Genomic DNA, 21380 nt, shown 5'->3' with positions numbered 1-21380 from the left:
TTAGAGGGATTTTCTAAAAAATAAAAAATAAAGGTTCAAATGGCTCTGAGCACTATGGGACTCAACTGCTGTGGTCATTAGTCCCCTAGAACTTAGAACTACTTAAACCTAACTAACCTAAGGACATCACACACATCCATGCCCGAGGCAGGATTCGAACCTGCGATCTTAGCAGTCGCACGGTTCCGGACTGCGCGCCTAGAACCGCGAGACCACCGCGGCCGCCAGCGCGATTTTCTCTCAGGCATTTGGTGACTCTGCTTCTGCAACTGACTTGCCAAAGTTTACTTTGTATTCTACATAAACCAATCATTTTTCCAACATGAACATTTCATCCGTGTGTGAAACAAGAAGTAACCCACTCTCTGTGCCCTTGCATACAGAGTGATATGGCACAGAAGTTTGGCCACAGTCTGTGGTTTTAGCTGTATCCAAGGACAATCCATCTTACTTGTATGGTCCGAGTATGGGTAGTAATGTCGTTGCCTCGTTGGTTGGAAGATGGAGATGAAGTTGAGGCTGTAAGTCTTCCGTACTGTCGGAAAACTTTTCAGTGTAGGAGGTTTTGTTTCATGATGCAACTGCTGTTAGAACTAATTCAGACAGTGTGATGTTGCTCCTTAGCTTTTATAGCCTATGCCACAGTTGTCTACAATAGTATGTCTTAAATAATGTACGCCAATGCTTTATGACATGTATTATTCTAATTGTGATAAAAATTTATTTTTCTTGTTGTAATTTGTTTTTAGTAACATATTGCAAAATAATAAACTGAGTTCAGGAAAGATCTATTGCTGTTCAAAAGGATTGGAGACTGTCCCATATTGACGATCGTTTGGGCTAAGATTGTGTGTAATATCGTCAACCAGATAACATTTCGCTGTAAAGTTGCTTTAGAACAGCATTTTAAAGATAAAAATTTGAGAAAATGTGACCGTCGTTATTAAGAAATTTGGGAATCGATTGTCATTATAAACGGATTTCAGTGTAATAAATTTCTTGCAATATCTGAAATCACTAGAAAAAGACTTTAGCAGTTGCTCGATTAAATGTCACAGCTTTTCAAGAAAATACAGATTTCAAACGACGGTATTATAGAGGCTGGTGGAATCAATAATATAATGGACCGCCACACCTTTATAATCTTGAAAATTATGATTTGCTTGAATATTTGCAGCCTGGAAGTAATCCAAATTAGGGCTTTAGGGTATCAAGACAAATGGAATATATGTATAAAGTGCGTAGTTTCATATACAATGTAGTGATAAAGAACTTCTTGATTTTTATTTTGCCACTATTATATTAAATGAACAGCATATTAAAGTTTCTAGTTTGGCATGTAGGCATTGATTTTTAAAACTTCACATGACAAGTTTGCTAATGGTCATGTTTGTATTGCTCGTTGTGCATTGACCATCCAAACGATGGTATACATGTTTTAGAAACGGCTGACAATCAGAAATCAGGACTGCCACAGCCTCTAAAACTACACCAGTCACTATATAACATATTTTATTCACTAAAATGACTGTATTGTGAGTAAAACACTAGTTTAGCATGTTAGATCTGTTACTGTAACTGACAGATTGGAAAATAATTTTGAATATTGTAATTTGACCTAATTTGAATAAGAAATCGTGTCTTAACTAAAATTAGATTTATCTTTAAAATTTCATGTCTTAAATAAGAAGAGATATTAGAGAAAATCACACAGATGATGCAAGGAGACTGTGTGATGGCAATGCGTTCTTACTGTAAGCTAGTCACATAGAACAGTTGTTACTGAGAAATCATAAATGTTATGGAAAGATCACTTTTGAATGTGCAGACTGTTAATGTTCATGTAGTCCAGTGCGGTGAATATGGGACATTTTCTCTGGTACCAATTTGTTTGTGCTGTATGTATGTGGTAACATTATATTCTTATGGATATTGTTATATGTTGCAGAATTCCATGTGCTGTCATTTTCTGTTAAAAACAGAAGATTTCAGTCAGTTCCAGTTGTATGTTCATAAGATTATGGAATTGGAAAAAAAAAATCATCCAGACTTACAATATTGCTACTGAGATATTGAACACAATACTTTTCTGGCGGATGACAATATAATTTCTTTTAAAATTGATTTGTCACCACATGGGAAACTGAAAACTGACAGGTAGGGCTGCTGACACTGCAGACAATTCATGTCTTTATTTTTCCTAGTGTGTGACAAACCATTATATGAATTAAATCTTTTTTGATAATACTCTATTTTCTTGAAAGAAAATTGTTCTGATGTCAGAAACATGGTAGTCATAGTGTTAAAGAATAAAGTAAAAGTGAGTTATTAGTTAAATGTTTCACTGTGGTACATTGCTGATACAGTATGACAACTGTTCTAGCATTTATTTCTTTGAAATGACAGTGAACTGAAGTTAACTGTAAACCTTGCGAGAAACCTCACTTGATTTACAAAACTGGTAACTGCAATGGGTTTTTGTATGCATTGTATTCACTGCAATTGATTATCGTAATTTCTCAAGTCTGTTTTTGTAAAAGAAAAAGAATTTGACTGTCAGCTGTGCCAGTAAGCATGCAGCTGATTGGTGTTAAAAAGATAGATTTAACTGGGTTTGTGTAAATTATAGTGTCTGAGGGTGAAGTTGTTAGATGTTGAGTGCTTGCAAGCTAAGCATTATGGGTCAAAAGTTGTCAGCAGTGTTTCAGCAAGCTATAGAACTAGTGCAGATAGTTTCTGATTGTAATAAAGGAATGTGGGTGTGAGGATCAAAGATTATCTGGAGAATCCCATTGAAGGAAGTCACAAAATATACTACGTAGGGTCAAATACGTCCATGTGAACTCTGCAAACCACTGAGTGCATCGCAGAGGGTACTTCCCATTGTTCTAGGAATGTTGATTTTTTTTTCCTGTGCAATTGTGCATGGAATGTGAGGAGAATGATGCTCAAATGTTTCTGTGTGAACTGTAATTAGTGTGCACAGGTACTTGGGAGCAATATGTAAGAGGTTCTAATACATTCCTACTATTGTTTCTTGAAACTTTAGTAGTACTCTTTCAAGAGAAAGTTGCAATCTGCCAGTTCAGATTTTTGCATTTCAGTGACAGTGACTCTCTCCGATGGGTCCAACCAATCTGACTATTCATGCTGCTCTCCTTCATATACATCCACCATTTGGTTTGGGTCTCACACTACTCCAATATTCCTTCGGTTGGATGATTTCAGAGAGTGGACCAGGCAGCGAGGTTGGCCATGTCCTTTCAAAGGACCATCCCGGTGTTCGCCTGAGGCAATTTAGGGAAATCACGGAAATCCTAATTAGGATGGCCGAACGTGGGTTTGAACCATCATCCTCCCAAATAAGAGTGCAGTGTGCTAGTCACTGCACCACCTCACTCGGTATATCTCTCTTGCCGACTGGCTAAAATTAACTGGATAGTGGGGTACTGTCAACTTATGGCATGTTTTCTAAGATTTGTTGCGTCTCGAACAGTGTTGTTTGTTATTGTATTCTTAATTTGTCCACATCCAAAACTCCCTTTTTTACCGTGTTTGTCCTGCTGATTTCAGTGAGTTTAGTCAGTGTACTGGTTTGTGTGGTATTTGTATTTTCTGCAAGTGTAATGGTAGATGTTTTGGTCGCCATGTAGGATACACTTCAGATGGGGTTTTGGCATGGAAACTGTCATTGGTCAAAGAAAATGGGTGGTATACCAGTCTCCGGCAATCCCAATAATAGTTGTATGTTCAATATGTTAATAAACATTCACATACCAACATTCTCCCATGATTTAATTAAAAACATTTAGCCACTTAGTGCTTACACAGGCAGCTCAGAATAGTTTAAATTTTACAATATTCTGCACAATATAATCCATTGTGTCACCACATAATGTTGTACACTCCTCATCATTACTACGGCACATTAAATGACACAACATGTCTCACAAACATGTTGCCAACACACAATTAAACTGCTAGAGCACATCACCACTTCATATACTACTGCTCTGTCTATAACATTCCATTCCATTCCCCCCCACACACACACACACACACACACACACCTCGAAGTCACATGTTCTGGCACAGCACAATTACCTTTAGATTCAAAGCAGGTGGATTATGAAGAACTCTGCTACATGCACAGTCTTTGAAAGATCACAAAATATCCCAATGGGTGATGTTCGGTTATTCAGTGCATTTAATATTTGATCAGTCAAAGCATATACAGACTTCAGAACACCATATTGAAAAGATTAACTGCAGATAGGAGTTGATAAAACATGCATTACTGATGAATTCCAGTTAACCTCCAATGTCTCATATTAACCATGAGTACAGAATGTTAAATGTATCAATATTAACAAGCAGTAATTTTTTCCCAGTAAAAAATACATTGTTATTGACTGTTGGTGAGGCTGCACAGACTTTATTCATAACTTTGGTTCTCATTACATGTTCACTGTTATTTAGCTCCTCTTTTAACCATAATATGCTTCAGAACCATCAAACGAAAATAATTCTGCCCAATGGTTGGAAGAAAGCTCAGGTCACACGCTTCTGCAAGCAGGACAGTAGAAGTGACCCATGACACTACTGTACAGTATTAATGACATCCACCTGTTATACATGAAATGTAATGATGCCCAATCATATGTAAAGCAGGTTGGGAGACTTTGTTTCACTGGTAGAATTCTGTGGAAATGCAGTCAGTGCGTATACTTGGTTGTAAGATACCGCCAATCTGCTTGGACATGCAGGATAGTTGTGCAGTGCTGTGATGTGTTGTGTGAGGTCATTGAACTGCAGTGTGTTTCTTTTGGAGTGGAAATTAAATGTTGATGGATAAGGCATAATTTGTCAATAGGTGGAGTCCTCCAGCGATTTGTGTGGTGGCAGAGGTTAGATATTGTCATTCAGAGTGCCATAGTTATGATGTGGAGTGTACAAAATTACATGGTGACACAATGAAACATACTGTGCAGGATGTTGTCACATAAAACATTGTTGTAAAATTAAGGCTATTCTCAGGTTTTCCTGTAACCACTAAGTGAATCAGTGTGTCTAATTAAATTGTGGGAAAAAGTAGCTGGATTGGTGTTCATTAACATATCAAAAGCGTGACTTTGTGGATCAATGTTTGTTATTAATAACATACTTCCTCCCATGATTTAACTGAAAAAACATTGATCCATTTATGATGTTTATTCAAAACTGTTTTATCATGGGCTGCACTATCTTGTCTTATCTAACACATCATTCATCCCATTCATTTCCTATCGTGCACCACACACAATGTTAGCAGCTAAAACACTAACAGAAAAGTTACGGACACCCTAAGTGCACTTTTAACTGTAGTGTTGAGCTATGTAGGTGGACTGGAGGTTGAGTTACCATGATCTTATGATGCATTTTGGGTTTTGTTGGGTCTTATTTTTTATCAGTTTAGATTTTGCAGTATGTTGTGTCTTGAATGGTGTTGTTTTTATTGTTGGGATTTTTAGTTTGTGCCTGCCAAAACCCCTGTTTTCTCATAATTAGCCCACTAGTTTCAGTGGGTTTAGTTGTGTGGTTCATGTGGTATTCATACACTCCTGGAAATTTAAATAAGAACACCGTGAATTCATTGTCCCAGGAAGGGGAAACTTTATTGACACATTCCTGGGGTCAGATACATCACATGATCACACTGACAGAACCACAGGCACAATATCGGCACTAGTACAGTGTATATCCACCTTTCGCAGCAATGCAGGCTGCTATTCTCCCATGGAGACGTCCGTAGAGATGCTGGATGTAGTCCTGTGGAACGGTTTGCCATGCCATTTCCACCTGGCGCCTCAGTTGGACCAGCGTTTGTGCTGGACGTGCAGACCGCGTGAGACGACGCTTCATCCAGTCCCAAACATGCTCAATGGGGGACAGATCCGGAGATCTTGCTGGCCAGGGTAGTTGACTTACACCTTCTAGAGCACATTGGGTGGCACGGGATACATGCGGACGTGCATTGTCCTGTTGGAACAGCAAGTTCCCTTGCCGGTCTAGGAATGGTAGAACGATGGGTTCGATGACGGTTTGGATGTACCGTGCACTATTCAGTGTCCCCTCGACGATCACCAGAGGTGTACGGCCAGTGTAGGAGATCGCTCCCCACACCATGATGCCGGGTGTTGGCCCTGTGTGCCTCGGTCGTATGCAGTCCTGATTGTGGCGCTCACCTGCACGGCGCCAAACACGCATACGACCATCATTGGCACCAAGGCAGAAGCAACTCTCATCGCTGAAGACGACACGTCTCCATTCGTCCCTCCATTCACGCCTGTCGCGACACCACTGGAAGCGGGCTGCACGATGTTGGGCCGTGAGCGGAAGACAGCCTAACGGTGTGTGGGACCGTAGCCCAGCTTCATGGAGACGGTTGCGAATGGTCCTCGCCGATACCCCAGGAGCAACAGTGTCCCTAATTTGCTGGGAAGTGGCGGTGCGGTCCCCTACGGCACTGCGTAGGATCCTAGGGTTTTGGCGTGCATCCGTGCATCGCTGCGGTCCGGTCCCAGGGCGACGGGCACATGCACCTTCCGCCGACCACTGGCGACAACATCGATGTACTGTGGAGACCTCACGCCCCACGTGTTGAGCAATTCGGCGGTACGTCCACCCGGCCTCCCGCATGCCCACTATACGCCCTCGCTCAAAGTCCGTCAACTGCACATACGGTTCACGTCCACGCTGTTGCGGCATGCTACCAGTGTTAAAGACTGCGATGGAGCTCCGTATGCCACGGCAAACTGGCTGACACTGACGGCGGCGGTGCACAAATGCTGCGCAGCCAGCGCCATTCGACGGCCAACACCGCGGTTCCTGGTGTGTCCGCTGTGCCGTGCGTGTGATCATTGCTTGTACAGCCCTCTTGCAGTGTCCGGAGCAAGTATGGTGGGTCTGACACACCGGTGTCAATGTGTTCTTTTTTTCCATTTCCAGGAGTGTATTTTTTGTGTGTTATGATAGATGATTTGGTTACTATGTAGGATACGCTCAGAGTAGGGGTTTTGGCATGGTGACATCATCATTGGTCGAAACGGGCAGTTAGTATCCCAGTTTCTGGTAATCCTCAGGCATCTAAATAATGTTGTTACTGTCCTCTTCTCTGTATAATCTATGGAAACTGGAAAGATGAGTAATCACTTCAAGATTTTTGTGCAAATGGAAATTGGGTGTGGAAGATGAGTTACCCTTGTTTTCAACAGATATGCTATGTGATCAAAAGTATTCAGACATCTGGCTGAAAGTGACTAATAAGTTCATGGCACCCTCCATTGGTAATGTCTGAATTCAATATGGTGTTTGCCCACCCTTAGCCTTGATGACAGCTTCCACTCTCGCAGGAATACATTCAATCAGGTGGTGGAAGGTTTCTTGGGGAATGGCACTCCATTCTTCATGGAGTGCTGCACTGAGGAGAGGTATTGATGTCGGTTGGTGAGGCCTGGTAAGAGTTCAACGCTCCAAAACATCCCATAGGTGTTGAACAGGACTTATGTCAGGACTCTGTGCCAGCGAGTCCATTACAGGGACGTTATTGTCATGTAACCACTCTGCCTTAGGCCATGCGTTATGAATAGGTGCCTAATCATGTTGAAAGATGCAGTTGCCATCCCCAAATTGCTCTTCAACAGTGGGAAACAAGAAGGTGCTTTAAACATCAATATAGGCCTTTGCTGTGATAGTGCCATGCAAAACAAGGGGTGCAAGCCCCCTCCATGGAAAACACAACAAAATCTGAAATTTACTGTTGGCACTACACACACTGGCAGATGACATTCACTGGGCATTTGCCATACCCATACCCTGTCATCGGAGCGCCACATTGTGTGCTGTGATTTGTCACTCCACACAATGTTTTTCCAATGTTTATGCTCCTTACAACAAGCAAGATATCGTTTGGCATTTACCAGAGCGATGTGTGGCGTATGAGCAGCTGTTCTACCATGAAATCCAAGTTTTATCACCTCCCACCTAACTGCCAGTGCTCGCAGTGGAGCCTGATGCCGTTAGGAGTTCCTGTGTGATGGTCTGAATAGATGTCTGCCTGTTGCACATTGTGACCCTCTTCAACTGTCGACGGTCTGTCAGTTAACAGACGAGGTCAGTCTGTAAACTTTTGTGCTGTACATGCCCCTTCACATTTCCACTTCACTATCACATCAGAAACAGTGGACCTAGGGATGTTTAGGAGTGTGGAAATCTTGCGTACAGAGATATGACCCAAGTGACACCCAATCACCTGACTACATTCTAAGCCCATGAGTTCCGCGGGGTACCCATTCTACTCTCTTATTGTCTAATGAATACTGAGGTCGCTGATATGGAATATTTGGCAGTAGGTGGCAGCACAATGCACCTAATATCAAAGTGTGTTTTTGGGGTGTCCGTATACTTTTGATCACAGAGTTAAATTATTTTGCTCCAAAATAACGCACTGTGCAAAGATCCATAATGCTGACTATGATTGCTGTTCTATTTTGAGCAGAGTTTAGTCTCTTGGTGAAGCTTGCAACCCAACCCAACAAGAATGCATGGCAGTGCGCGCACACACTTGTGTGTGTTGTAGAGCATTATTTTGAAAAAATACTCTCAAGCTTCCAGCCACTTAAAGTGGTTTAAAATCCATGAGGTTTCACCCAAGTACTGTCTAGCCATTGTCAAGCACATCCACAATGGCAAGGTCATATCACATCAGATGCGAAAAACCTTTTTTTAATTGTCCTGAGGCCAAAAACCACATAAAAAGCATCACTCACATCAGTTTTTAATTGTCCTGAAGCCAAAAACTGCATAAAAAGCATGGAACAAGATCAAATCGGATTATTAATTTTCATGGGAATGGCACAAAACATGTTCGGTATGCTGTCTGTCGTTCTCTGCAACAAGTTGACATCGGGAAATGGCATGTTCCACAACTGACTGCAGTGTTTCCAGGGTCACGTTCGAAATGTGTTGTGCAATGCATTCCTTCAGTACAGCTAAGTTTGCTCTTGGAATACTGAACAACATCTTTCAGATAGCCCCACAGCCGGCTAGAGTGGCCGAGCAGTTCTAGACGCTACAGTCTGGAGCCACGCGACCGCTACGGTCGCAGATCCGAATCCTGCCTCAGGCAAGGATGTGTGTGATGTCCTTAGGTTAGTTCGGTTTAAGTAGTTCTAAGTTCTAGGGGACTGATGACCTCAAATGTTAAGTCCCATAGTGCTCAGAGCCATTTGAACCAGAAGTCACACAAATTATCAGGTGATTGGGATGGCCAGGCTGTGGGGAAATTGCGGCTGATAATTCTAGCATTTCTGAAACGGTACTTCAGCAGCTGCTTAACTGGATTTGTAATGTGCAAAGGTGCACCATATTGCATAAAAATGATCCCATCCACACTGTTGGAGAGCTGGAATGAAGTGGTTGAACAAAAGACACTCATAGTGCGTACCTGTGACACTATAGGTAAGAGGATCGAAAGCACCTGTCTGTGAAAAAATATGGCACTATGATAAATGATGCTGTAAACCTGCATTACACAGTGACCTTTTCAGGATGAACCGGTTGCGGTTGATCTGCGTGTACATTTTCCGTTGCCCATACAAGACAATTGTGTATTGACATATCCTGTCAGATGGAAGTGGGCTTAGTTTGTCCACAAAATCTTCCATGGCCAATCATTGTCCTCTTCCATGTGAGCAAGAAATTCTAAAGCAAAAGTGTCTTTTGCTGGCAAGTCAACAGGAAGCGACTCGTGCACATGGGTAATTTTGAATGGCTAGCAAAGAAGGATGTTTCGTGTAGAACTTTGTGTGCTGGGCTCATGGGTATGTCCATGGACAGTTCTCCATGAGCTACACATTTGCACACCGCCACTTGTCTCCTCTGGCGTTGCTGTGGCACTGCTCTCACTCGAATCAAATCAATTCATTTCCTCCCTTTACCAGGTTGCACACGAAAAGAACACGCCTTTTCGAATCATTTTCTCCAGACCCATGGCAGTCATCAGACCGACGCCTTTTTTCAACCGCTTCATTGTCTGGAACTTCTGCAGAGCGACGTGTGCACAGTCATCTTACAAGCAGAGCTTGATCCTGAGTTGAGGCAGTCATGGCGAACATCACAGACACACAAGGAGGAAAGCCATCTACCCAGCATGTTTATACCAACTTCAGTGGGTTGTGTGTGTGACAGGTGTTTCCATTTACATATTCTGACACACACATGCCATCTACTGATAAATTTTCACACTACCTTTTTTCTTTTGCCATATATTTCCCCCCTTCTCCAATAATATTCCATTGCAATTTGACATCATTCTGAGCAGTGGTGTTATTTCGACAGCATTTTGAAAGTTTAATTATAATCACCATTTACATTGTGGGTTTCTGAGACCTACATTGTCTGTCACAGGTGTCATGAGTTATTGACTTTTTTTAGCCCTGAAGACTACATCAGTTTTATGCCTCTTAGAAGTTGGTTAATCTTGACTGTTACTGAGCAAAGGAACAGCAAAAATATGAGCTTCCTCAAGCCCTTTTTGGGGTCCTTCTGCTTCTGTGTTTTTTGAAAGATGATTTGCAAAATCTGGTGGTCTGTGTGGGTGGCTTTCCAGTACATCCATTTTCTTTATAGTGGATAAGGATATCAAGGAAAGGAAAGGCACGGCACCATCTGTGTCTACCTCCATTCCGAACTTGATGTTGTTATGGATATTGTTAATGTTGTCTGAGATTTCTCCCAGCAGTCAGTGTCTGTGAGACCAAACTACGAATGTGTTGTCGATGTAACGGCAACTAACGTCTGCAGCAGCAGTGTCAAGGGTGATGTCCTCAAAGTACTCCATAGGCAGGTTGGCTATGACAGGAGCTAATGGGCTCCCTATTGTGACGTTATACATCTAATTAAAATATTCTGTATCATATAGAAAATTTCAGTGTGTGCCTGAATAAATCCACAACAGTATTTTCAAATAACTCGAGAGTGAATCTATAGAAGTCTTCATTGCAATGCTCATGAATAATGACACCACATCAAAGCTAACCATTTTCTTTATGATGGTGGATATTATAATCAAACGGGAACTTAAAGATGGGGAGTTTATTAGCTCCAGTTATAGCCAACATATGTATGAAGAACTTTGAAGACATCGCCCGAGACACGGCTTCGGCAAAGCCTGGTTGCTTTTATCGTTACGTCAGTGTCATGTTCGTTGTTTCACCCCGTGAATGAGAAAAGCGAGCAGAATTCTTGGACCCAATCAAGAGTATCCATGACATAAAGCTCTCAATGGACGTAGAGACAGATGGTGATTTCTCATTTCTTGATATCTCTGTCTGCTGTAAAGAAAATGGGTGGCTCAACCACAGTGTTTACCAGAAACACAACCACTCAGACCAATATCTGCACACTAACAGCTATCAGCATCCATCTCAGGAACATTCTGTTCTGAGGACCTTGGCACATAGTGCAGGCTGTCTAAGATTCTGGAAACTTAATGTAGGAGTTGAGCTACTTATGGAAAGTATTAGAGGAACACAGCTCCAACAACTGCAATATTTTACAAGGTGTCTTTCCAAAAACATGGAAGCTGAAGGAACCTGAGGAGGATTCAAAGAAGCTTGCTTTTTTGCCATTCTATGGCTTAGTAGCAGGAAAATTAGCTGGCATCAAGATATGCAAAACTGATTTAGTCTTCAGGGCTCCAACAATTCAACAACTCAGGAGGCCTGACAGACAATGTAGGCTTCAGAGTGCCAGGAGTATGTAATGGGTGTAGAGAAACTATCAGACTGACTGCATACCATTGAACAGTGCTGTGAAGAACACAGGAAATGCTTTCACCTTTAGTACCACGAGAAATCAGCGGTAGTAGGGCATGCTCTAGAAAATGGTAATCATATTGCATTCAAAGAGAATGGGACAGTGTAATGAAAGACGCGATAGAGATACAAATTTGTGATAACACCCTCAATAAAGATGGACTGCCACTAAGCACTGCTTGGGACCCAGCCATCTGGAGGTTGAAGCAGACACATCCAGCAGGCAATGAAGACATTATCTTCTATGGTGCTGGAATGAGCACCAATGATGTGACAGAAGACAGCTAAGCTATATAAGGATGGTAGTAGTTACCCAAAGACAGTTACCACTTGATAATCAACAAGGCTTACTTGGCAGAAAGCTCATGGAATTTGAACCACTTGATGTGCCTGGAAACTTGAGACAATTTTGTCTCTACATGTTGCCACGTCATCTTGTGTTTGTAGGATGATTTTGTCACAAATGAACCCATCTGTTGGGAGAAGGTTTCTCATCATACATGCAGGAAAAGAGTAACTTGTAGAATTATAGGAACAGTTCAGGGTGAGTAGATCATACTGTATGGAGCATAATGATTGATGGGTACACAGATCATAACATTATCATTGGCAGTCACGAGAGTAGAGAGATGGGTACTGCAACCATATGTGATTTTTCAGATGTGAAGTTGGCCTTGAGGTCCTCTGCATGGATGGTTTTGTGCATCTACATAAATTTAATTCTGTTGGATAAATTGATTGCAGTTGAATGCATCTAACTTTTTGATGGGCCAGTGATGTTTCCATTTAATAAGCCTGGGGTGGGAACATATTCCAGAACTTCTAGCCTCTCAATAGAGAACATACAAATTGACTGTAGCAACTCTGTGTAACAGTATCTGCTATTAACTGCTTTGTAGTTAGGAAAGAGATTACAGTGTTGCTTCTGTTTATTTCTTCCATTTCAGAACTTTTCTAATTACACGCCTTTTCTTGAGAAAACTGAAATTATGTACACAAATGTAACCTATGGCAATAGCAGGCGGTTGTTGCTGCAGAAATGAAAAGGAAAACTATATGGAACTACTTTAGTTTTGCATCTGTTGTTTTTTTTTCCCTTCAAAATCCACTTAGGCATGCAATATAAAATACTCTGAGCACTGAAACTTTCTGACATTGTTATTTGATATTTACAGTATTATTTTTGAGTGCACTTTCATTAATGTGTTTGAAAAGCTTACATATGATGGCATATTCACTACTTAGAATATTTTTTCCTTCTGCAGGTGTTTTAAGACACTATTCATGTGGAAGGTGATCACACTGATGGAGGAAAATGTAAAAGGAGGATGAGAAAATTTCAAATTTTCAGAAGTGAAAACTCAATGACATTGTCACTATGATCCAATCATTATCAATTTGGGGCATGCAGAAAAAATGAGCTCATTATATGTGCAATAATTTATTTGCATGTGTTTTGAAGAAATAGGTAAGTAGAATGAGCTGGAAATATTTCTAACATTGGCCAGTACCATCTGGTAATCAAACTTGTACAGAACTTTGAGGGGGTATACAATTGGGAACTAAATGCAGTGAAATAGGCTTGTCCGTTGATTTGAAAGTGTTTCACACTGTTGATTTCTAGACTGGGTGTGTGTATGGACAGCATAATGAGGGACCGAACATTGGAATTTCTGCACAAGGTAATTTTGTAGGTGTTTGAATAATTCTTTTAAACTGAAGATTTAGGTGTTTATTAGATTTAAGATTGTTCCACAAATGTCAATGTATTCCTCTGAAAGCTATTTATACTCATATAGTTTTGAATGGAGGGAGACTGAAGTTTTTGTGTGCGCAGTTAAGGCAGCACGCACCTTGTCGGAACTTAGACACACGCTTCTAACAATAATTGAAAAACTTGTGGATGGATTATAAACAGTAACTGAGAGGAAACTGTCCACCTGTATTGAAGACTTACTTGCTGAATAGCTGTAGTTCAGATATGAACAAAAAGCAACACTATTATCACCGCACACGCACAGAGACCACGTGTGGTTCTGTGCAGGGTTTGCGTGGTACTGTGCATACCTCCCCTATTATTGAGTTTGCTGCAGATTCAGATTTGCTGATAGATGAGTAGTGAAATGACCCATAGTGTCAGGGCTCATTCTCTAGTTGATTGTTCATATGGTAACTGCCCTGTGGACAACTGTCAGTCACTTTCTTAATTTCATTTGTTATAGCACTGTTGAGTGGGAGTTAGTAGAGGTGACATATTGTGTAAATTAATGAACTGGTCTATGGAGTGAGAAGCCTGTCACTCTAGAACCATTTCCTGAACTGTGCTATATTCTTTGTTGCATGGGGAAAGACGATAAGGATGCTAAGACAATGGGTGAATCCAGAGACAGTTGTGGACACAAGAAATGGTGATTTCGCACACTGTATGCGTGCAATTTCACTGATCAGTTACTGGGAGTGCACTGCCTGCTTGTGGGCTCAGTATGTGAAACAAGTGCATGTCACAGAGGCATGATTGTTCTATGTGTGCTGATCTTGTATTGTGGCACAGTTTGTTATGAGAACACACGGTTTCATATTGTCTGTTTCTCCAGCTTCATTGTGTAATCACTGTTGTTTATATTTTAATCTTTTGTATGGTCCTAGATTTTCTTTACTGAATACAGCATATGTAAGAAGGTAAGTCAGTTAGTGGAAATCAAAATATTGTTGCAACTTCTTACATTGCTTCCTTTCCAATAAATGACATCAGTTTAAGTGAATGATTGGTATGTCTTTTGTAAAATACACTCTTGTGCTTGTGTTTTAGAAAACTGAAGTTACTACCAAATGGTATTCTTATGAGTTTACATAAACAATCTTTATATTTCTGGTTCAGTTTCCTGGTACTAATTTTTATTTCAGGTAAAATCTCAAGACATTTTGCAGTTAATCTGTCTGTTCTATCCATGTCTGGTCAGTGAGCTGGTGTTCTTGTAGCAGATTGCACTTTCCATTTCTTGTTATTGATTATTGCCATCGGTGCTATCTAGGACACCACAACTAGTTTTTCTTTTCTTGTTTAATGATTAAAGATGGATAGGGACTGTGGATGTTGTATATGGAACATTTTTGTATGCAGGGAGAATTGGCCATTGTCTGTAAACAGCTGGAAGCTGTATTAGACAGGTTCCAGACCTCTGTCCTGGACTGTGGAAGCATTAGGATGCCTGAGGTGAATGCTTTTTCACTTCTGGAGCCTGTAGTGTTGTCTGGGTTCCCTAATGCAGCTTTGCTTCCAAATTTGCAAGTCCTGGCTGGCCGAAAGTTACTTGAAAGTGAGTGGCAAACAGTGCCGAGGTCGCTAATCTCTGGGGAGAAGGTATAAGTGGGTGTCAGCCGCATGACTGTCCCCTTACATCTTAAAAGCAGGCTTGGTATTGCCTTCTACTGAAAGTACGTCTGTGACAGTACAGGACACCCCACCTGTTGGGACTTGCCAGTGCAGACAAGTGCAGAGGGTGGGATTGGCTGTCATTAGGAGCTCTAATGTTAGGCAGTTGATGGAGCACCTCAGGAAAATAGTAGGCAGTCTGCTTGCCTGGGAGTGGGGAGACTCATTAGACAACGAGGCTCTGCCAGCAATGATCAGATGCACTGGGAGCACCCGGCTGCAAACTGTCGCCCATGAAGGCACGAATGATACCTGTTGCCTGCATTCTGAGGCCATCCTCGCTTCCTACAGGTGACTAGCTAATTTTGTGAAGACAGCTAGCCTCACATGCAGGGTTGTTTTGCAGCATCTGTCCCATATGTGATTGTGGTCCTCTGGTTTGGAGCAGAGTGGAAGATCTAAACCAGAGGCTCATATGTTTTTGTGATGGTATCAAATGCAAATTCATGACCTCTGCTACCGGATGGAGAATTGTAGGGTTCCCGTGAATAGGTCAGGCAGACACTACACGCAGTAAGTGGCTAATAGGGTAGCAGAGTACATGTGTGCAAATGTGGGTCTTTTAGGATAGAGTAACATCTTCACAGGCCTGATAAAATGGTTTCTGAGTCCAGATAGAGTAGCATTTGTCATAGCAGATGGGAGACAGAAAATTTTAATGTAGTGTTAGTTAACTACAGGAGTGTCTATGGAAAGGTCCTAGAACTAATCTCACTTATAAATGGTAAATGTTCCCACATAGTACTAGGGACAGAAAGGTGGCTGAAACCAGATGTGAATAGCAGTGAAAATCTAAACCCCCAACTGGAATGTTTATTGCAAAGAGTTGAACACTGGTGGTAGAGGCATGTTTGTAGCAATAAATATGATAATATCTAGTGAGACTAGTACAGACCTGAATGCGAAATAATTTTGGTGAAAAGTGTTAATAAAGTGGAGATTTTAACTTATGAGCTATAGACTGGGAGACGTAACGGATTGGGACTGATGACACTGTAGTTTGGCCCCATTATATGACAAACTAACTAACCAACTTAAGGTATTAGGGTGAGTAGTAGGGACAGAGAATCATTTGAAATTGTTCTAAGCACCACATCCAAAAATTACCTTGAGCAGTTAATCAGGGAACTGACTCCTGAAGCTAACTTCTTGGATCTGCTGGTGACACAGTCCCAAGCTTTTCAACTTGGTTATTGTAGGTCAAGCAATCAATGATCACAAGACCATTACACCATCACTGAACATGGCTGTAAATAGGAATACAGATTTTTCTCTTAAGCAAGAGTGACAAGAGCCAGATTTCAGATTACCTGACAGGTCATGATAAAAATTTCATCTCCAACACTGACAAAGTTTAGTGCCAATGGGCAAAGTTAAAGGGCATCATATACCATGCATACCAAGCAGAATTGTGAGGGATGGAAAAGACACACTGTATTTTGCAAACCATGTTAGGAAGCTGCTCCAAAAGCAGAGAGAGATTTACTCCAAATATAAATGTAGCCTAAGCCTCACAGACAAACAAAATCTCAATGAAGCAAAAAATAGCATGCAGAGGGCTGTGTGTGCTGCATTCAACGAATATCTACAAACTTGATACAAAATTGTAAGGAGTTCTGGTCTTAGGTTCAATCAGTAGACAGATAGAAGCCACCTGTCCAGACAGTTCGTGACTATAATGGCATGGAAACAGAGAATGACAGAAAAGGCAGAAATACTTTACCTTTTCGTTTCTTTTTCCTAAACTGTTTCACAGAGGAAGATTGTACTGTAGTTTCTTCTATAAATCGTTACATGAATGACAAAATGACGGATATTGAGACAAGTGACTAGGGATAGAAAAGCAGCTGAAATCACTCAACAGTAAAAGGCCACTGGACTTCATAGAATACTAGTTTGATTCTACAGTGTTTGTGAAAGAATTGCCCCTCTTTTGACAGCAATGTGCTGTAGGTCTCTAGAGGAGCAAAGCATTACTAGCAATTGGAAGAAAGTGCAAGTCATCCCCATTTTCGAGAAGGGTTGATGAACAGATGAAAAAACTCACATCTTAAGACTTTTATGGAGATTGAAAATCTCCTCTATGGGAACCAATGTGGGTTATTAGAACAATGATCATGCGAATCTCAACTCATTCTGTTTGTCCACAACACCCAGAAAGCAATAGAGACAGAGTCTCGGGCTGGTGCAGTGTTCCTTGAATTCCAGAAGGCATTTGATACAGTTCCACATGGCCTCCATCTGCACAAAATTCTAGCACATGGAATATCAGGCTAACTGTGTGGTTATATTGAAGGGTTTCTAGTAAACAGAGCACAGTGTGTAATTATGAACAGAGAGAAATCTTCAGAAGTAAAACAAACTTTGGTTTACCTGAAACATGTTTTATAGGACCATTACTTATGACGTGGTGGACAATATCTAAAGTTCCACGAGGCTTTTCACAGGTAATGCTGTTATATACAGACAAGTTGTGCAGTTATAAAAGTGTTACAAAGTGCAGTAAGACTTGCAGATGATTGATTATTGCTGCAGGGAATGCCATAAACAAATATAAATTTGTCAATATATAGACAGAAAAAAACATTTATTATGTGATTACAGAGTTGCAGAACTATAACTAAAAGCAGTTACTTCCATAAAATATCTAGGAATATGCATATGGAGTGATTTAAAGTGGAACGTCCACATAAAATTAATTGCAAGTAAGAATATGCCAGATTTAGATTCATTGGAAGAATCCTAAGAAAATGTACTCCTCCAACAAAGGAGGTAGCCTACAAAAGCCTTGTGCAACCAGTATTTGAAAATTTAGTCAGTATGGAATTGATACACGATAAGACTAATGAAGGAAATACAGATCATCTAAAGAGCAGCAGCATGTTTAGGTTCGTGTAGTAACCACAAAAACATCACAAATGCTGAGCCAATTCCAATAGCAGATAAGAGAGGCAGTCAGCATCACTGTAGAGTCTACTGTTGTAAGGTCAGTGAGCACACATTCCTAGAAGAGCCAACAAGTAAGTTGCTTCCTCCTATGTATATGTTGGAGAAAGACCATGAAGATAATATTAGAGAAATTAGAGCCCACCTGGAAGCTTGCCAGGAATCATTCTTCCAGTGAACCATATGCAACTGGAACTTCAAAAAGGGGAAGTGACGCTATTACACAAAGTGGACTTTGTCACAACAGAATTTGGCTTGTGGAGTATAGATGTAGTCTCTTTAGATTTAGAAGAAACATTTAGCTGCTAAGACCATAACAGTGTCTCATCATTTGTACATTTTCTTTGTAAGTCAGTTTTTTACTAGTTTTTGTTCCTTAAAAATTTGCAACTGTTATCACAAAAAATATGTCATGGACTGATTTTAGTATCTTAGTGGAAAAGCACATTCCACACTCTGCTCTGCAACAGCACTGTAATAGGGTGTTTGGTAATTGCACTGATTAAATAAAATTCCCAATTGTTGTGAGAGTGCACATTAGCTGTACAAAGTTAAACATGGTACATATAATCAGAATTCATCCTGCGCAATAATGTTTGCTGAAACAAGTGAATGTGTTGAGGGCTGTGAAAAGGTTGTTGAGCATAAAGGATTGTTAGTAATGTTCATTTTAGAGGAAGTAGTGATGTCACAGAGAAAACGGGAGGGAGAATTCCATATGGCAACTACCTGTCAACATTATCATCTTTGTTCTGTCATGTTGCAATTGTCAAGGAAGTTAACATTGTTCTGAGATTGTTGATTTATAGAAGAAAGGAACTAGAAGAGATGTAATGTCATTAGCAGGTTTCAACAGAAATTCTAGAAGTTACAACTATTGGTGCCTCCACTATTTAACCCATTTGGAGACTGGCAGTTACAAATGTTGCTGACAACTGAAGGGGTTGCATTGCAAGACAATTCAGTTTCAGGATTAGTTACTTCAAAATAAATCCTGCTTGTGATATTGAATTCAGCCTATTCAAAATATTCATCTATGCTGAAACAGGAAGTAAGAGAACCACTTCATTTATTCTGTTCATATTATGTATAAATAACTGTCTATCAAAATGGCAAAATGATCTTGAAATTAGGCAGTCAGTCTTGTAGTTAGTTGGTGTTGTAGGAAGTGAACGAACATATAAGTTGGCTGTCAGATATTGTGTCTACTTAAGATGGTATTTTATTCGGCCTTAGCAACTGTAGTAATATATAGCGAAATAATAAGCAACTAGTTGCGTAAAAGAAATTCAATTTCTTCACCATTTTTGGACACTTAGTGCTCTTCTTCAGAAGATTATTGCATTATTGCATTATTTATGAGTGTGAACAACAAAGTGCTAACAGCAAAATCTCATGGTCATGGCTCATAGTGTGACAGTTTCACAAATAATATGATAGGTATAACCTTATAAGTGCCCGAAACTGGTAAAGAAATTAAATTTCTTGTATGCAGCTGGGTACTTACCATTTCATTATATCCTGAAGATACCCATTTGTGAATTAGTGGTTCTGTCAGCTTATACAACAGAACTTTTGTAAGTTGCAAAGTTACTTCTTACTTGATGCCCCACAAAAGGATTGGTGTAGTGTGTATTCAGAGTGATGCTTGCAATAGATCCATTGTCTTATGAGGAACTTAATTGCATTTTATGTAATGTCATAAATTAAGGCTAACCTGACCGAAAAACAGGATATTGAATGAGATGGCACACTGGAATCATTCAGGATGACGATGGTTCAAACCCATGTCTAGCCATCCTGATTTAGGTTTTCTGTGATTTCCCTAAATTGCTTCAGGCAGATATTGGGATGGTTTCTTCGAAAGTGTACGGCCGACTTCCTTCCCAGTCCTTCCTCCAAAGGTCCAATGATCTCGCTGTTTGGTCCCCTCCCCCAATCCAACCAACAAACCCAAAACAGGATGTTATAATATTACGCAGAATGAGCAATATCTTTGTGAAAGATTTGTTAACATGTGGAGCGCATTACGTATCGAGCAGTCTGGACATGGGGAGTCCCAAATACCTGCAATTAACAACTGTGGGTTTATTCGGGAAAATGTCTATACTTGCTAAATGACTTTGTAGGAAATTGGAAAGACTTCGAAACCTCAGTCTCATAATACAACCTCGCCCACAAAATTGTAGCTGTGTTGTTAGTGAGGAATGATGACACAAGATTTTCTGTAAATTTGTCCTCAGATATGCTGGTAACAGTATTTTACAGATCATGAAGCATTATTCATATGAAACAAAAATTACTCATATGAAACAAAAATTACAATAACGAAGTGTGATGCATAAATGATTCTCAGATTTAGGAAGATACAATGAAGTTAACAGTGATTTAAATCTGTGATTTTTGTTTATGGGAAAGATAGTCACATACTCTGTACAGTAAATGTGTGTCAATTTGTGGATGTTTTGTTGTATGTGGTGGAAACACAAATATTTGACTAAAATAGCAATGTTAATTTTATAGCTTGGAAATTTCTGGAATGTTGAGAGCCTATCACCAACTGATAACTTTCCAGCAGCCATAAAAAGCTTAACAACCAATGAAATTCACTTTAAGAGAAGCCTAAAGGATTTATTGGTGGCCAACTCCTACTCCATTGATGGATTTCTCAGTAAAACCAACTGATTTGTGTATAGTGCAGTAATGTGTTCATTGTAAATAAGTATTATAGTAGTTGTATTACATGTTTATTACATTATAAATAAATAAATGAACTTCATTTTAAATTCAGTGCATTAGTATTTGTAAAATGACTTTCATGTAGTGTTCATTTAAAAATTATCATTCCACTTGGGACCTGTGGAATGGTACATTGGCTTATTTGATTTAGTTGTAAATATTTGTCGTGTATTGTTGTTTTTCTGACATGTTCCACGTCGTGGAGGACCACCTCACTACGGATCAATTGGAATGAAAGTAAATCTAATCTAATCTTATACAAACACTGGAAAGTCAGAACTGACTTAGATGAGTGCACTACTATGTTTACTTCCAACATAAAGCTACTTCAGGTATCCATTGGCAAGTGAGTTCTGGAATGATGTAGTTTAGATATGTGATCTACATTTTTGAAGGTAAGTGCTTGC

The 21380-nt window shown here is 40.2% G+C and overlaps 1 long non-coding RNA gene across 3 annotated transcripts; it reads left to right on the top strand.

The window, feature by feature from the left end:
- Positions 1–412: 412 nt before the first annotated feature.
- On the top strand, positions 413–21020 carry LOC126299182 (uncharacterized). 3 transcript variants are annotated; one of them, XR_007552738.1, is made up of 4 exons: positions 413–673; positions 1949–2157; positions 13121–13323; positions 20758–21020. It is a non-coding gene; the product is annotated as an uncharacterized LOC126299182 (long non-coding RNA). The 3 variants fall into 3 exon arrangements; XR_007552739.1 differs by having other exon boundaries at positions 414–521; XR_007552740.1 differs by having other exon boundaries at positions 528–657.
- Positions 21021–21380: the final 360 nt, after the last annotated feature.

This window comes from Schistocerca gregaria, chromosome X (genome assembly GCF_023897955.1).
Source record: "Schistocerca gregaria isolate iqSchGreg1 chromosome X, iqSchGreg1.2, whole genome shotgun sequence".
Classification (NCBI taxonomy): Eukaryota; Metazoa; Arthropoda; class Insecta; order Orthoptera; family Acrididae; genus Schistocerca; species Schistocerca gregaria.
This window is presented reverse-complemented; position numbering and strand designations above follow the sequence as displayed.